This window comes from Eriocheir sinensis, chromosome 46 (genome assembly GCF_024679095.1).
Source record: "Eriocheir sinensis breed Jianghai 21 chromosome 46, ASM2467909v1, whole genome shotgun sequence".
Taxonomy (NCBI): Eukaryota; Metazoa; Arthropoda; class Malacostraca; order Decapoda; family Varunidae; genus Eriocheir; species Eriocheir sinensis.
In genome coordinates, this window is record NC_066554.1 from 14,044,017 (window position 1) to 14,064,127 (window position 20,111).

Consider the following 20,111-nt stretch of genomic DNA (forward strand, 5'->3'; position numbering starts at 1 on the left):
CTCCCTGCCGCCTCCGCCTCGCCCTCTCTGCCGCCCCCCTCCCCTTCACCCCTCCGCACTACAGCACCATCCAGCCCAGTCGCCTCCCCGCTCCTCTCCTCCTCGGACTCATCTTCTTCCCCTTCCTCCTCCTCCTCCTGCACCCTCTCTTCTCTCCTCTCCCCTTCTATTCCTCCCGCTGCCTCTCTCCCATTTCACCCTCCTCCGAGGTGCCTTCCTTGTCGTCCTCCCCCAACACTCCCCCTTCATCTCCCTCCCCCTCCGTCCAGACTCCCTCCCTTTCCCCCTCTTGCTCTTCCTCTTCCCCTTCCTTCTCTCCTTCCTCCCCCCCCTCCTTGACCTCCTCTGCCTTGCCCCCACCCACTTCTTTCTCTTCTCATTCTCCCCTGGACCCTGCCCCTTCTTCCCCTTCCTCCTCCTCCTCCTCCTCCTCCCCCCCTATCTCTTCATCCACAGCCACCCACCCTGTTACCACCTGTGCCTTTCCCTCCCCGCCCCTTCCTCCTGTTCCAGCTTCTCTTCCCGCTCCTGGCGCCGTTCCCAGGAAGGTCTTAGTTGTTGGGGACAGTCAAATCAAGCTCATTGACAGGTACTTTTGTTCAAAGGATAAGGACAATAGGCTTAGAGTTTGCTTTCCCGGGGCAGGTATACAACACATTTCTGACAGGATTGAGGATATTTTAGCGGGTGAAAGTACTCAGCGAATCGTCTTCTGCAGTTTCGGCGGCAATGATATCGGTAAAGTGGGAAGCGAAGAGATATTTAGGCGCTTTAGGGAATCGTTCGCCAAAGTGAGAGACTTCGGGGGAGTGCCGGCCGTTTGTGGTATTTTGCCAAGGAGGGGGTTAGGTGAGGGATGGCTTTCCAGGGCCTTAGCAGTAAACAGCAGGCTGGCGGCTCACTGTAAGCGTAATGGTTGGACTTTCATTGATAATTGGGACCTTTTTTACGAGAGGGGCACCTTGTATGCCAAGTATGGAGTGCACTTGTCACTCCAGGGGCTAAAGGTTCTCGCAGACTCCCCTACAGGATTTTTTAGAGTAGGCAAGGGGGGAGGGCCTAACATCAGTGGCTGTGCATCGCAGACTGGGACAACGGGGCGCAGGAGTAATCGAAAGGATGTAAGAAAGGATGGGCTAACGGCTTATTACACCAACAGCAGGAGTCTCAGGAACAAGACAGATCTACTGAGGGGGAAAGCATGTGTCGAGAAATTCGACATTATAGCTATCACGGAAACATGGGTGGATACTGCAAACAAAAACTTCATGTCAGAGTATGAAATAGATGTTTATCAGATGTTTCACAAAGATAGAAAGGGAAGAAGGGCAGGGTGGGTGGCACTTTATGTTTATTCAGGTATATGAGGGCGGAGAGAACGAGAAGTTGAGGGATGTAATCATCACTAAGCAAGTAGTCCAGGATGAGATTAGTAGGTTGAAGAAAAACAAATCGCCGGGCCCAGACGAGGTATTCCCAAAGGTGCTGAAAGAGTGCAAGGAGGTCCTCAGTGGCCCGCTTACCGATATCTTTAAGATGTCGGTAAATTCACACAGTTACTCCTTAAATGGCACTCCTCTAAGCAGGTAGGCAGGGCGAGCAGGAGCAAAAATGTCTGCATAATGGGGGATTTTAACTATAGGAATATAGACTGGGAAGGTGTGGTGAGTCATCTAGAATCTGAGGATTTTCTGAAAGTAATACAAGATAATTTTCTCAAGCAGAGAGTGACTGAGCCCACCAGATGAAATAACATTTTAGACTTAGTCCTGACTAACAACGAGAATATGATCAGCGAGCTAGATGTTGGGGGAGAATTAGGTGGCAGTGATCACAAGGAAATTAGGTTTAAATTAGACTAGGCGGTGACCCATGAACTAAACTCTATGTTGGTGCCTGACTTTAGAAGAGCTGATTATGAGGGGCTCAGAAGACACCTTGAGGAGGTAAATTGGGGAACCTTAGGGCTAGATAAGGGCCAGATCTCAGGGCTGGAACCGGAAAGACAGGGGAATCATGTAGAAATGACCTACAATAATTTAGTGAGAGTAATTGCAGAGGATCAGAGACAGCGTATCCCTTACCAAGCACGTAGGAAGGAAAATAACGGCCCTAAATGGATGACCCTCAGACTCAAGCATGAGATTGGCTTGAAGAGAGGAATTTATAGGAAAATAAAGAACGGAGAAACCCACCTCAGGGGTAGGTATGTTGAGCTAGTCCGATTGGTGAAGAGAACACCCGCCTTGCAAAAAGAAATTATGAGATTAGGGTAGCCAACGAGGCCAAGAGCGTTCCCAAGGGCTTCTTCACCGTTTAAAACAAACACAGGTGAGCTCGTTGAGAATGGAGAAGATATGAGTCAAATGATGAATGACTATTTCCTTTCAGTTTTCACGCAGGAAAATCTAACAACCATTCCGGAGAGAGTTTAGGTATATGAGGGCGAAGAAAACGACAAGTTGAGGGATGTGATCATCACTAGGCAAGTACTCCAGGATGAGATTGGTAGGTTGAAGAAAAACAAACGAATTTCCCACGGATTCTGAAAGAGCGCAAGGAGGTCCTCAGTGGCTCAATTACCGATATCTTTAAGATGTCGGTAAATTCTGGGTACGTGCCCAACCAATGGTAAGTAGCTAATGTGACGCCGATTTTCAAAAAGGGAGACAAGTCAGCCACCTCAAATTATCGCCCGATTAGCTTAACATCAGTTGTAGGAAAGATGTTGGAGTCAATTATAGCCGGGAGCATTCGGGACCATCTAGAGAAGCATAGTTTAATTCATGATTCACAGCATGGGTTCACAAAGGGCAGGTCTTGCCTTACTAACCTGTTGTCCTTCTACACTAAAGTGATCGAGGCGGTTGACAGAGATGAAAACTATGACATATTATATTTAGATTTCAGTAAAGCGTTCAACAAAGTTCCCCATCACCGGCTATTACTAAAATTACAGGCTCACGGCGTAGATGGGAAAGTTTTGAACTGGATCAGGGCGTGGCTCAGTGGTAGGAAGCAGAGAGTGCAAATCAATGGTAAACAATCTGAATGGGGCAGTGTTACGAGTGGAGTCCCACAAGGGTCGGTGCTAGGTCCTCTGCTTTTTATTATTTACATCAATGACTTGGACACAGGAATTAGTAGTGTTGTCAGCAAGTTCGCAGATGATACCAAGATCGGTAGAGTAATCCAATCAGACAGGGACGCTAGCGTTCTCCAGGATGAGCTTGACAGACTATATGATTGGGCGGGGAAGTGGCAGATGGAATTAAATGTCGAGAAGTGTAGAATTCTGAGTGTAGGTAGGAATAATCCCTCACACAATTACTCCTTAAATGACACTCCTCTAAGCAGGTCTGGGCGTGAGAGAGACTTAGGAGTCCTAGTGAGCGCTGACCTCCGTCCTAGGGCTTAATGCATTCAGGCTAAAAATCGGGCAAACAGAGTACTTGGTTTCATCTCAAGGATCGTAAGCAATAGGAGCGCTGAAGTCATCCTCAAACTTTACTTAGCACTAGTTATACCATCTCTCGATTGCAGTTTCAGTTTCTGGTCCCCGTACTATAGAATGGATATCAAGATGTTAGAATCTGTACAGAGGAGGATGACAAAGATGATTCAGGGGGTGAGAAACTTGCCTTATGAAGACAGGCTGAAGCATTTAAATCTACACTCTCTAGAAAGGCGAGTGTTGCGAGGAGACTTGATCGAAGTCTATAAATGGATGAAGGGCTTTAATAAAAGGGATGTCAATAAGATTTTGATAGTAACAGAGCCAGGTAGGACGCGTAGCAATGGTTTTAAGTTAGACAAATTCAGATTCAACAAAGACATAGGCAAGAATTCGTTCACCAATAGAGTGGTAGATGAATGGAACAGGCTTGGGAGCCATGTTGTGGGTGATAATACCATAGATACATTCAAGAAGAGGTTAGATAAAGCCATGGATGGTGAGGTAAGGTGGGGTTGAGTGTACAGGAGCTGCCTTGTATTGCCCAACCGGCCTCTTGCAGACTTCTTATGTTCTTATGTATTTAGAGGGCTTCAGTACCCTCCTCACTTCCCATATATATACTTTACCGGGAGTGGCTTGCGCGCGTTTCGGTAGGTGTTTCATATATATATATATATATATATATATATATATATATATATATATATATATATATATATATATATATATATATATATATATATATATATATATATATATATATATATATATATATATATATATATATATATATATATATATATATAGACACACACACACACACACACACACACACACATACACACACACGCACGCACGCACGCATACACGCACGCACGCACGCACACTCAAACACACACACACACACACACACACACACGAATGGATATGGTTCCAGAACCGGAGGGATTGTCATATGAAGAAGGGTTAAAAGAAATGAACCTGCCAACATTGGAACAAAGGAGAGAAAGGAGAGACCTAATATAAATTTATAAATTGTGGAATAAAATGGAAGAAATAGATAACGAGGAGTTGCTACTAAGAGAAGTAAGAAACTCCAGCAACACACGAAGACACAGCAAAAAAATGAGAAAAAGAAAATGCTTTAGACATAAAAAAAAAATATAGCTTCCCGCAAAGAAACAGAGGTTTGGAACAGACTAAGTGAGGATGCAGTATCGGCGAAGGGTGTGCACAACTTTAAGCATAAACTGGACAATTACAGATATGGAGACGGGACCACACGGGCGTAGCTCAGGATTACAACTAGATAAAAACAACTATGTAAATACACACACACACACACACATATATATATATATATATATATATATATATATATATATATATATATATATATATATATATATATATATATATATATATATATATATATATATATATATATATATATATATATATATATATATATATATATATATATATATATATATATATATATATATATATATATATATATATATATATATATATATATATATATATTTTTTTTTTTTACGTTGTTGCCTATTGCGCCGGTAAGCATCTTCCCGGTGGGGCCTGATGGTCGGCCCAAGGCTTCTTCCAGGTGGGGCCTGATGGTCGGCCCAAACCGTTCTGGCGCAGGCGAGTGTTTATAGTGGCGCCATCTTGCATTGGCTCATGCTGCCCCCCGGAACTCGTTCTTGATTCGCTTGGACGGCTTCCTCTAGAGTCCGGGTTGATGGGTGGTCTTCAGGACAGCATGCGGGTAGTTTTAAGCCACTCGGCGGTGACTGAAAAATCCGAGTGGTAGCATGGGGATTCGAACCCGCGTCGTCCATCACGCGGTGAATGTGGGCCCAGTACGCTACCAGTTCGGCCACCGCCTATCTATCTATCTATCTATCTATCTATATCTATATCTATATCTATATCTATATATATATATATATATCTATATATATATATATATATATATATATATATATATATATATATATATATATATATATATATATATCTATCTATATAGATATATATCTATATATATATATATATATATATATATATATATATATATATATATATATATATATATATATGGGGAGGCGGTGGCTGAATGGATAGAGTGACGGGGCCGCGTTCTGGACGAAGCGAGTTCAATCCCCGCTCGGTGCCACCAAGCTGGGATTTTTTCTGCCGCCGCCGAGTGGCTTAAAACTACCCACATGCTGTCCAGAAGACCACCTATCAACCCGGACTCAAGATTATAGGATTAAAGATGAGCTCCGGGAGGGCAGCATGAGCCAATGCAAGATGGCGCCACTATAAAAACTCTCCTGCGTCAGAACGGTCTGGGCTGACCATCAGGCCCCATCGCGAAGAATCCTTGGGCTGACCATCAGGATCCACCGGGAAGAAGCCTACCGGCGCAATAGGCCACGACGTAAAAAAAAAAAAAATATATATATATATATATATATATATATATATATATAAATATAAATATATATATATATATATATATATATATATATATATATATATATATATATACAATGGTTTTGAAGCAATAATTTGACGTTGTCAAGTTGCTTGCGTGCTACAGTAATCCGTTATGGATTTAGATAGTTTTCATTAACATTTATTTTGTTTGATATCCAAACTTTATGAATAAGGCTGGAGGCTGGAAGCCAAAGGTTTACGAAAATAAGTTTATCGCACGTGTTGAGTCTGCAGTGGCCGTCACTTTTCCAGCTTTGAAGGAACCGTGTGAGTCCAGTGTCCCTGTGGGTTAATTTCATTCGTGCTGTGGTAAACCACGGACTTTTTATGTAAGGATTTAGGCCTTTCAATACTACTATACCTCATCTACATGTGTTAGTTTAAAGAGAATGTATAGGATTCCTTACATAATTATGGAGTCTCACGTATTGAGGCGCCCTTACACACTTATCGTCATGTTGATTCTCCCCTTTTCCTTTACCTGTCCGGAAGGTTTTTAAAATTCCACTCACCCACCTTTATCCTGCGGCGGTGGTGTTGTCTCCCCCTCATCCTTTGCCTGCCTCGTGTACCCTCCAAACGCGGTTGATCCTATTACCCCCAACCCTCCTTGGCCTGTGATCCAATGCTCCTCTAACCCTCCCTTATTCTTGATCGCCTCCGCTCTTTGACGTGCCTTGTTCCCTCACCTTTTCGAGCCTTGGGGATCTTTTCTCTTCCCTACCCTAATCCCTTTCTCATCTTCTCGCTTCTCATGTCTCACGTACTTTCTGCTTTCTATTATTATATTCATCGTGCTCCAGGTCTCTCTCCATCTCTCCTTCTCATAAGTCTTACCTCAATACCCCATCTTCATCTCATCTTCCCTCACATCTTAAGACCATTCAGTCCATTTTGTTTTCAATTCTACCGTGCTTCTTGGGTTTTTTTTCGCACTTCATTTCCTGTGATCTTATTATTTTTTTTCCTAGCATTCCTTCATCACATGTAATTTTTCTGGACGCTATAGCAAACCAGTCATTTCCTTTCCATACTACAAAGCCATACGCTCCATACTGCTGAAGCCCTCCAAAGACCCGTCCCATGTCCTCACTTTCCATTTCTCTATTGTCTCATACACAAGAGAGTAGTTCACCATGCTTTCTAAAGACAGATCCTCTCTCTTTCCACACCATACTACATTCACAAAACATACACACCATTTCCCAAAATTTTACAAATTCAAAATGGGTAAACTTAGCATTGCCTCGGAGTCCCCGCCTTGGGGGGAACACAAATTCCCCCAGGGAGGATTCTCCTTCTAGCTCGCAACTTGAGAGGTGTCTTGATAACTCCTCAGACCTCTTTCTTATTTACTGCAACATTCGCGGTAATCGTTCCAATTTCCATTTTGTGGAGTACCATCTCTCCTCCTCTAAACCTCACCTTCTCTTTCTCACCGAAACACATGTCGCGGGGGCTACTGAGAGCAATCTCTACTCTGTTCCCTCCTACTATCTCTATTCTAATTTTCAATCCAAAGCTGGATGTTGCGCCCTCGTGCGCAACGAGAAGGCGCAACGACATCACTTGCTCTCATGCCCACGACCTTGACTCTTCTGAATTTTCCACCGTCTGGCTAAGACTTCATTGTTATTCTATTACTAAATACATCTGTACTGTTTATCTCTCACCTAACTCTACTAATTATGTAAATTCTTTGACTACTTCAACTCTAAAGTGGAGCACATCTTGACCCACTTTCCCTTCGCTGAAATCTCCATCCTAGGAGATTTCAATGTTCATCACCAGCTTTGGCTTTCATCCTCTTTCACTGACCAGCCTGGTGAACAAGCCTACAACTTTGCTATCCTCAACGATCTAGAGCAGCTGCTTCAGCACCCTACGCGTATTCCTGACCGTCTTGGAGACAGGCCCAACATACTAGACCTCTTCCTTACCTCCAACCCTTCTGCTTACTCTGTCAAACTGATCACTCCGTCGGGCTCCTCCGACCACAACCTTATTTCTATAGCTTTCCTATCGCTCCTGTACAGCCTCTGGACCCACCGAAGAGGCGATACTTCTGGCATTTTGCTTCAGCTCGGTGGGACGGCCTGAGGATATACTTCTCCGATTTCCCGTGGAAAGATTACTGCTTCCAGGAGAGAGACCCTTCTGCGTGTGCCCAGCGCATCACAGAGGTGATTGTCACTGGAATAAAGACACACTTTCCTCGTACTTTCTCTACTTCTCAGGCAAAAAAGCCTTGGTTTAATCACGCTTGTTTTCGTGCTATCAAAGATAGAGAGGCAGCTCACAAAAGGTATCTTAATAAAAGGCATAATGGAGTCAGAGGGGGGATGAGTAGAAGGAATATGCCCAGAAACGTCCAGAGTGGAGTTTTTACAGATAGTTTGAGAGAAGACTTCAGTCTTAGAGATAGATGTCAAACAGTGCTGCCTTTAGGGTAATTCTTCGAGAGACTTCTGCACCCAGAAAGATGATGAAGTGAAATTAGAGGATATATCTTTCCTCCTCTCCTTAACCCCTGAAGGCAAGCACTGCCTGACATCTATCTCTATGGATGAAGTCTTTGGTAAGTCGAAAATATCTGTAAAAACTCCACTCTGGACGTTTCTGGGCATATTCCTCCTACTCATCCCCCCTCTGACTTCATTATGCCTTTTATTAAGATTCTTAAAAATTATGTTTTCTATGCCCTCTCTGGCCTCAACTCTCAGACGGCTTATGGACCTGATGGAGTGCCTCCTATTGTACTTAAAAACTGTGCCTCCGTGCTGACACCCTGCCTGGTCAAACTCTTTCGCGTCTGCTTATCAACATCTACTTTTCCTTCCTGCTGGAAGTACGCCTTCATACAGCCTGAGCCTAGGAAGGGTGATCATTCCAATCCCTTAAATTACCGCTCTATAGCTTTACTTTCCTGTCTATCTATAGCTTTTTAATCAATCCTTAACCGGAAGATTCAAAAGCACCTTTCCACTTCCGACCTTCTAACTGATCGCCAGTATGGGTTCCGCTAGGGGCGTTCAACTGGCGATCTTCTTGCTCTCTTAACTGACTCCTGGCCATCCTCTCTTAACTGTTTCGGAGAAACTTTCTCAGTTGCGCTAGATGTGTTGAAAGTTTTCGATAGAGTCTTGCACAACTCTTTGCTTTCTAAACTGCCCTCTATCGTATTCTATCCTTCTCTCTGTTCCTCTGTCTCCAGTTTCATTTCCGGCAATTGTATCTCTGCTGTGGTAGACGGTCACTGTTCTTCCCTTAAACCTATCAAGAGTGGTGCTCTACAGGGCTCTGTCCTATCACCCACTCTTTTCCTGTTATTCGTCAATGATCTTGTTTCCATAACAAACTGTCCTTTCCACTCATACGCTGACAACTACACTCTGCATTATTCAACTTCTTTCAACAGAAGACCCTCTCAACAGGAATTACAAGACTCCAGACTGGAGGCTGTAGAACGCTTAACCTCAGACCTTGCTATCATTTCCGATTGAGGTAAAAGGAACCTTGTGACCTTCAATGCCTCAAAAACCCAATTTCTCCACCTATCAACTCGACACAATCTTCCAAACACCTATCCCCTATTCTTCAACAACACTCAGCTGTCACCTTCTTCAACACTAAACATCCTCGGTCTATCCTTAGCTCAAATTTTTTACTAGAAACTTCACATCTATTCTCTCACTATATCAGCTTCCTCGAGGTTGGGCGTTCTGTATCGTCTCCGCCAGTTCTTCTCCCCCGCACAGTTGCTATCCACATACAGGGGCCTTGTCCGCCCTCGTATGGAGTATGCATCTCAAGTGTGGGTTGGCTCCACTTACACAGCTCTCTTGGACAGAGTGGAGTCTAAGGCTCTTCGTCTCATCAGCTCTCCTCCTCTTACTGATAGTCTTCTACCTCTTAAATTCCACCGCCATGTTGCCTCTCTTTCTATCTTCTATCTATATTTTCACGCTGACTGCTCTTCCGAACTAGCTAACTGCATGCCTCCCCCCCCTCTCGCGGACTCGCCTCACACAACTTTCTACTCAAGCTCATCACTTTACTGTCCAAATCCCTTACGCACGAGTTAACCAGCATCTTCACTCTTTCATCCCTCATGCAGGTAAACTCTGGAACAATCTTCCTTCATCTGTATTCCCTCCTGCCTACTACTTCAACTCTTTCAAGAGGAGAGTATCAGGACACCTCTACTCCCGAAATTGACCTATCTTTCGGCCACTCCTCTGAACACTTTTTATAGGAGCAATGAGTAGCGGGCTTTTTTTCCAAAATTAATGTTTCCTCTTTTTTTTCCTTGAGCTGTTTCCACTGAACTAAAAAAAAAATCATCATACATCACAAAGCATCTGACCCTTACCCGCTTCCTTTGCCGACAATGGCTGTCATTCTGGTGGTTTCCTCGCGATGATTAGTAGGCCAGGTAAAGGAAAAGGACAGTTTTTCTTTCTTGATTCACAACACAGACTGGCTCTAAGCATTATCTCTTTTCTTTATCTACTCAGTAAAATCCTTGAAGATTTAATGCTATTGTAATCTGTGTTTCTCCCTTAATCACACACTTGCTAATCCCTTTATCAGAGACTCATTATTTTTGTATGAGGTTTCTACTTTGATCAATGTGTCATTTAAGGCACACAACGAGGTCAAAGTGTCATATTACTCCAATCATCATGAAATTTTTATGGTTTGAGTGCAGTACTTTACTGATCATTCACCTACAATATCAAGATGATATCTTAAAAGAAAAAAAAAATCACTTTTTATGTAAATTTACTACCCATTTAAAATGGGGTGAGTTTCTGTGTTTTTAATCCGATTTTAGTTTTCTTCATATAGCATTAAAGAATGAACATTCCTCTACTTCTCCAAGTTAGATAATTCATGGATTCGAAAAATAAGAGTACTTATGAATTTTTTATTAATGTACTCATTTTCCACTATTTTTTAATGTTTCCATCCTCCTTGTGACAAACCAATACAATCTAGAAGGAAAATCTAACTACCAAATGTTGCTGTTTTACTACTCTATCCAAAACTGCAGATTTAAGATCGGTTAAAAACTTTCAAATCTCAGGAATTTTGAAGTTAAGGCAATGCACTTTTGAGATACGGGCATTTAAAGTTACGTAAGTACATATTGATGTTCCTCGTCCATGAATGGCCACACTGTGCCGAATATTGTTAGTACCAGGTATTGTAATGTTGCTGTCTTGTTATTTAGGTGATCTTGAGTCATGAACATGGCACCTGAACCCACTTCTTGTTGAAGTATTACTCACTCAAAGGTGAGGGTGTCAGGGAGCCACCGCCTCCCTCATTGTTGCCAGTTTTTGTTTGCATCACTTGGTGTTAGAAACTATCTGGCTCGTAGGATTTGCTTCCTTCCTTTTCTGTTTTAATCTTCTTTCTTGGTTATGATGATCTGTCAGAAGCTCTGTCTTTCCTTGTCTTGTATTCGTTTTCATATTTTTTGTTTTTATGTTGTATGGTGAGATGGGCTCTTCTCTCTTGAAACTGAAGTAGAAGGCTGTGGTAATGGTGGTGTTGATGCAGAAGCATCAGGAACAGCAGTCGTGGCAGCAGGGAGCGAGTGAGAGGTGGTGGCGAGTAAGGCAGCAGCGGTGGGTGGTGGCGAGTCAAGCCTCGCTGCTCCATGTCTGTCTGTCTCTCTTCATTATCTACTCGACCATGGCGTGCCTTCTTCAAGCAGGCAATCCTCTTGACAATGGCAGCCTTTCTTCTTGGCATTTGAACTGGATGAAGCCAGCATCATCAGCAATTTTGTCATAAAAGGAAAAAAAGGCAGTGTGGGGGTAGAGCGTACACATCTATATCCATCCTCTGCGTGACAAGGACACGCACTGATGAATTCTACATTATATATATATATATATATATATATATATATATATATATATATATATATATATATATATATATATATATATATATATATATATATATATATATATATATATATATATATATATATATATATATATATATATATATATATATATATATATATACATATATATATATATATATATATATATATATATATATATATATATATATATATATATATATATATATATATATCTATATATCTATATCTGTGTGTGTGTGTGTGTGTGTGTGTGTGTGTGTGTGTGTGTGTGTGTGTGTGTGTGTGTGTGTGTGTGTGTGTGTGTGTGTGTGTGTGTGTGCTGTGTGTGCCGGGCTCCATAGATAAAAATTATAAAATAAAGTCCCCTAGAAACTTCCGTTCACGTAACATACTTACGTCCAACAGGCCAGCACCTGCCTGGTAACCCTGACCCCCCAAGCACTGTCCCTATGCTGATATGTCAGGTGAAATGTGTCAATAGGCACAAAAAAAAAAGACAGAGAGACACAATTTACATGCAAACAAGTCGTACCAAACGTACACAAGTCATCAAATGTATCTGTACCAAAAACCCTGAATTCTAGTGAGACCTACGGGACAGTATTGTCCCGCGCGCACAGGAGAAAGTATCAGACACCACCAGAGAGAAAACTATTCGTGTCTAAATACTACAGTGTTTTTCCTACAATTTTTTTTTCTAAAGGTATCTTCTGCCTCACGTGACCTTGACTGAGCGCGCGGGGTGATTTAAACGGCGATTTAAATGCCCACTTAAACTCGGTCGGTAAAAATTATTCCTGTAGTGTTTTTTCTGTGCCTTTAGGGTGATCATTGACGAAGTTTCTCATTTTCGATATTTTCTGCATTTTTCACCTGAGTCGTTTGCCTTAATCAATAGTCCCTATCTTCTCTTATTCCTGCTGTATTTTTCATCATCTAATTCAGTCCTTCACTCCTTCTATCAGACACTCACCATGGCAAAAACAATCCCTTCTATCCCGTCTTCCCTGCAATTCTGACCCGTCCAGGTACTCACCCTCGTGGTAGCCGGGCCGGACTTGGTTGTTATAGTTCTTGAGTAGGTTCTCCAGGACGGCAGAGATGTTGTGTGAGAGGTGAGCCCTGTCACTACTGCTGAGGCTTCTGCTGGCCTGGGCCAGAGGCACCTGTAAGGAGTAGGCAACCGCGTTGATCAAAAGAGCACACACACACACACACACACACACACACACACACACACACACACACACACACACACACACACAATTCTAATGGCGCCTTCTTATTTAGCTCATGCTGCTCCCCGGAGATCGTTATTTATCCTCTTTAGAGAGATTATTTAGATTCCGGGTGGGTAGTTTTAAGTCACTCGGCGGTAACTGAAAATTGTCAGCTTGTATAGGCGGGTGAGACTCTTACCCGAATCCTCCAGGACCGCATGCAGTTAGCAAGTTTAAAAGAGGAGTCGATAGAAAATAAAAAGAGAGGCATTATTGTGGAGGAGTTTAAAAAGTAGAAGACTGTCACTAAGAGAAGGGAAGGTTATGAGACGAAGAGCCTCTGACTTTACTCTCTCCAAAAGGGCTGTGCGTGTGGAGTCCCCTTACGTGAGATGCATAATCCTTATTGGGGCGGACAAGGTCTTTGAAAATGGATAGCATCTAAGAGGGAGAAATACTGTTGGAGACGACACAGAACGCCTAATCTCTGGAATAACATTTTGGAAATGACATATATATATATATATATATATATATATATATATATATATATATATATATATATATATATATATATATATATATATATATATATATATATATATATATATATATATATATATATATATATATATATATATATATATATATATATATATATATATATATATATATATATATATATATATATATATATATATATATATACTACGCATTAATAAATAAATACGTGCCGTAGTGCATTTTCTCTAAAATATCAATGGCCGAGTGGTCAGCCTGTGGCCATAGTGAGCACGAGGACCTAGGTTCGAGTCCCACCGATGCACCATCGCCGAGTGGCGGAAGATTACCCACATGTTGCCCAGATGTTCAAACAACTCTAACCAGCGATTTCGTTCAAGTGGAGCACCGGGGAGCAGCATGAGCCAAGGAATAGTCATATATCACGGCAGGGACTATGAATAACATTCGCCTCCGTCACTGACGGCCTGGGATCGCCCTAAAAGACCCCTCAAGAAAGCCTACCGACGCTAAAAGACCCCTCAAGAAAGCCTACCGACGCTAAAAGACCCCTCAAGAAAGCCTACCGACTCTATAGGCAGCCCCTAAAAAAAAGAAATAATAAAAATGAGCAAAGGACCGCTCTGGTACTGGGATGTACGATTTCTCGCTGGCGCAGTAATAATTAATAGAAGTGGTGCTCTTGGATATGTTTGATTTGGATGGTATAAATTTGTAAATCTATTGACCGCATGACAATGTTCAATATCAAATTTACACTGCACATAAAATTAGTAATTTGTAAAGACCCTACCGATTAGTATCAAGTTACATCCAGCAGGAGAATGCTAGACTGGCTTCCAGTGCTCTAGGACGGGAAGTATGAAATATCGGAAACAATTATCAGAAAGGAAGGAAGCAATATGACTTTGAGTGGAATTCTAATTATTACAAGTTTTGGAGCAATATATGTTATTACTTAACTACTATTACATATACATGTTAAATTTATCTCCAGAATAACACCAATAATCACTATCTCTTCAGATATAATCATTGTAAATTATCCATCACTAGTGTGCGATGACCAGGCATTGATAAGCAGGAAATTTTGACAACCATAGTTTAAGTCCAGTCGAGTTAACTTTGAATCCCCTTGTGGTAACCCTAAATCATGCTTAGTGTATAGGGACCAGAGCTGGGCACGATAACAGAAAACCTTATTCCCGATAACCGATAACTGATAATGAAAAACCTTATCGGTGATAACCGATATTCGTTAACTGGAAACACAAATATAGGCGATAACCGATAACCGATACCGATATAAATCCACACCTCCGATACTAGCTTGCGATAAGTCCGATAGGCGAAAACGATATACTATATTGATATTTCAAATAGAAAAACATAGATGAATTCAGATTTTCATTATCTGTATTTTAGAAAACTTACAAAACCTCAAAACCACACGTTAACACGTAGCTATGGACGGTAATATTAGAAACGCCTGAACCGATGTTGTGTTATTTGGCGTCCCCACCGTCAACGCTTTTGTTTACAAACACTGGTCTCTCGTGAACTGCGCAGGCTCAGACCAACAAGCGTAGACCTGTACAGTCTCACAAAGCTTTTTAACCGTAATTAAGAATTGCTGGAAGGCTGAATCAGACAAACAGTACCACTACCACCATCCTCGCTGTTTCTAGAACGACACTCTGTATATATGTACAGAGTGTCGTTCTAGAATCAGCGAGGATGGTGGTACTGTATGTCTGATTCAGCCTTCCAGCAACTCCTGATGTGTTAAAAAGCTTTGTGAGACTGTACAGGGCTACGCTTACTGGTCTGAACATGCGCAGTTCTGAAGAGACCATTGTAAACAAAAAAAGCGCTTTGACGATGGGACACCAAATAACACAACACCGGGTGCCTTCAATACCATGGCATGCTCACAAACGAATATGGAATATCAAATTTGAGGCAGTGAATAATAATATTGGGGGCAAAGTTAAATGATTTTTCTTTTTGATATATTAATTTTTGAGTCTAACAAAAAAATAAGCTAGTGTTTTAATGTTGATGATCTAAGTATGACATCTCTTCACCTAAGATATTTCATACCCCGAAGTTTTTTCATACAACACCGGGCGCCCGGGTCACGCATGCGCAGCAGGAAGACAACGTTTTTTTTCTGAGGCGGAAAAAAGTAGCGATTATCGCTAGTTTGGTTACAGAAGTAACGAAGATACCGATATATATTTAAATAAGTAGCGGATGGCCGATAACCCGATTTTGTTATCAGCGATAAAGTATCGCGATAACTTATCGCGATAACGCCCAGCTATGATAGGGACGGATTGATGTAAACTAAGAGAAGTTATGTACAGAAGAGTAGGATCATCTACATAGCAAAATTAATCATTCTACGTCACCTCGAACAGGTCCTTTGTTTTTTTATTGTTTTTTTGCGTAACGTCCTATTGTTCCAGAAGGTTTTCTTGGTGGGGCCTGATGGTCAGCACTAGTCCGTCATGGCGCAGGCAAGTGTTTACAGTAGCGCCATTTTGCTTGACTCATGCTGCACCCCGGAGCTCATTTTTGACTCTTTTTCTTAGAGAGATAATCTAGAGTCCGGGTAGAGAGGTGGTATTCGGAATAGCACGTGGGTCGTCTTAGGCCACTCGGCGGTGATTGAAAAATCCCATCTTGTTGCCTCGTCCTCCTGGACGCGCCGCCAACACGCTAACCACCCAGCCAATGCCTGTAATTAACAGTAAAAGGACCCCAAAACATTTCACTGAGGCACGCCAAGCATTTTATTATAACATGCGCCTACATAGACACGATGAGTGCGACCCTTCAGAAAATGGTCCATAGCCGTCCACTACGACACTGTGGAGTTCTCGCAAGGCAATTATTAATTATATTATTAGGTGCTGCCTTTAGCGCCGGTAGACTCACTTAAAGGGCCTCTTAGACGGCCTCAGTCCGTTAGTGATGCAGGCGATTTTTATTTTTAGTGGCTACCGTGGTACATGACTCTTTGCTTTCCCATGCGGCCCCTCGGTGCTCCGCTTGAACTAGTATATCGCTAAAGTTAGCGTTGATTGCAGATCTGGGCAGCATTTGGGTAATCTTCCGCCACTTGAAGATGGTTAAGAACATAAGAACATAAGATCGTAGGAGTCTGCAAGAGGCCGGTAGGCATGTACGAGGCAGCTCCTTTGAACCTAAGCTCCCGTGTATCTAATCAAACCCAATATCGCTGTCCATGAATTTATCTAATCTATTTTTGAATGTGACAATTGTATTGGCACTCACCACGTGACTGCTAAGCCTATTCCACTCATCCACCACTCTGTTAGTAAACCAATTTTTGCCTATGTTCCTGTTGAATCTGAATTTATCCAGTTTAAACCCATTACTTCGTGTCCTACCCGGTCCTCTTACCAAAAAATAAACATTATGAATATCCCCCTTATTAAAGCCCTTCATCCATTTATAAACCTCGATCATGTCTCCACGCACCTTTCGCCTTTCTAGAGAATGGAAGTTTAACTGTTTGAGTCTTTCCTCGTATGGCAAGTTTCTCAACCCCTGAATCATCTTAGTCATCCTCCTCTGCACCGATTCAAACATTTTGATATCCATTCTATAGTGAGTTGACCAGAACTGAACCGCATAGTCAAGATGAGGTCTAACTAATGCTAAATATAGTTTGAGGAAGACTTCGGCGCTTCTGTTGCTTACGCTCCTTGAAATAAATCCCAGTACCCTATTTGCTCGATTTCTAGCTTGAATGCATTGTGCCCTTGGACGGAGATCAGAGCTCACTAAGACCCCTAAATTCCTCTCGCACCCAGACCTGCTTATGAGAGTATCATTTAAGCAATAGTTATGTGAGGGGTTGTTCCTACCTACACTCAGAATACTGCACTTCCCTTCATTGAACTCCATTTGCCATTTATCCGCCCAGTCATACAATCTGTTTAGTTCATCCTGGAGAATACTAGCGTCCTGATCCGACTCAATTACTCTACCGATCTTGGTATCATCTGCAAACTTACTGACATCACTACTAATTCCTGTATCTAAGTCACTGATATGAATAATAAACAAAAGTGGACCTAATACCGAACCTTGTGGAACCCCACTCGTAACACATCCCCAGTCAGATCTTTTACCATTGATTTGCACTCTTTGCTTCTTATTGCTAAGCCACGCCGTGACCCAGTTCAAAACTTTACCCTCTACTCCGTGAGCCTGTAATTTAAGCAATAGTCGTTGGTGAGGAACTTTGTCAAACGCTTTACTAAAATCAAGATAGATTACATCATAATTTTCATCTCTGTATACCGCCTCAAATACTTTATTGTAGATGGACAAGAGATTGGTGAGGCATGACCTACATTTCGTGAACCCATGGTGCGAGTCGTGAATTAAGCTATGTTTCTCTAGATGCTACCGAATGTTCCTGGCTGTTATGGACTCCAGCATCTTGCCTATAACCGATGATAAGCTAATTGGGCGATAGTTTGAAGCAGCTGACCTGTCCCCCTTTTTGAAAATCGGCGTCACATTAGCTACTTTCCATAGGTCGGGCACATAACCAGTATTTACCGACATCTTAAAGATGTCGGTTAGTGGGTTACTGAGTACATCACTAAATTCCTTTAATACCCTCGGAAATATCCCGTCAGGACCTGGCGACTTTTTCTTCTTAAGCTTATCTATCTCATCCTGAACTACTTGCCTGGTAATGATTATATCCCTCAATTTATTGCCATCCCCGCCCTCGTACACCTGAACCCTTTCCGGAATAGTCGTTCGATCCTCTTGTGTGAATACTGAAAGGAAGTAGTCGTTCAACAATGTGCTCATATTTTCGTAATTTTCTACTAGCTCGCCTGTGTTTGCTTTCAGCGGTTCAATTTTCTCCCTTGTTTTTGTTCTATACATCTGAAAGAAGTCCTTAGGATTACTTTTCGCCTGATTTGCTACTTTGATCTCATAGTTCCTTTTTGCTATCCTGTTGTTTTCTTCACTAATCTAGATAGTTCGACATACCGTCCCCTGAGATGTGTTGCACCGTTCTTTATTTTTTGATAAATTCCCTTCTTTAACCCTATCTCGTGTTTTAGTCCACGAGTCATCCACTTAGGGTCATTGTTTTCTTGTCTAAGTGTCTAAGCTGTCCTTGCCCCTCTACTATTACTCTTACTAAATTATTGTAAGACATTTCTACCTGGTTCTTCTGGCTCTCCAACCCACAGTTCTGGCCCTCATGAATCCCTAAATTATCCCAGTTTACCCCTTCAAGATGTCTTCGAAGCCCCTCGTAATTTGCTCTTCTAAAATCTGGCACTAACACTGGGTTTGGTTTGCGGGTTACCGCCCAGTCTAAGCTAAAACGAACCGTTCTGTGGTCACTATTTCCTAACTCTCCGCCCACCTCCAACTCACGTAGCAAGTTTCTTTTATTAGTTAGGACTAAGTCTAATATGTTATCTCCTCTGGTAGGCTCAGTAACTACCTGCTTAAGGAAATTATCTTGTATAACTTCAAGAAAATCCTCGGCTTCCAGGTCACCCACTAGGTCTTCCCAGTCTATATTCCTATAATTAAAGTCCCCCATTATTCAGACATTTTTACTCCTACTCGCCCTGCCAATCTCCTGAAGTAATATACTCGTGTCCTGCCTATTAAGGTTGGGTGGCCTGTACAAAACTCCTAGAGTTAGTTTTTCTTTCCCTTTGTAAACGTCCACCCAAACTGATTCTGAATCCATGTTAGTTTTGACTGAATTGTTAACTAAACATTTAATTGAGTCTTTAACATATAGCGCAACTCCACCTCCCTTTCTTCCCCTTCTGTCTTTGTGAAACATCTGATAACCCGGTATTTCAAATTCCGATCTAAAATTTCTATTGGCAGTGTCTATCCATGTCTCAGTGATCGCTATTATGTCAAAATTTTCTGAACAAGCTTCACCCCTTAGTAAGTCTATTTTGTTTCTGAGGCTCCTGCTGTTAGTATAAAAGATTCTTAGCCCGCCCTCTGTTACTCCCCTATAATTACTTCTAAGCTGCCTGGTTGTATTATGAGCTAGATGTCCTCTCCCATTACTCCTCTTCCCCTCGTCTATATTATAATATCCCTCAGGGTACTAAGTGCTCGCTCAAGGGAGTTTGGGAGAGCCTCAACACCCATGAACGTCAAGTGTATCCCGTCACGGGCGTAGAGGGCGTCGTTGCCAAAGAAGAGGTCCCAATTGTCGACGAACAGCGAGTATCAAATGCATCAAAAAAGCCTAACTATACGAGGCTGAAGTTTATGATCATGGGTAAAAAGTGCATCAGTAGTGAACACTGTTCTTTCTATATCCAAACTGGTGAGGCGGAAACAAAATATAACTCTCTATAAACTTAGAAAACACATGACACTGAAAGACTTATGAGTGGAAAATAAATATATAGATTTGTAATCACATACAGACGTT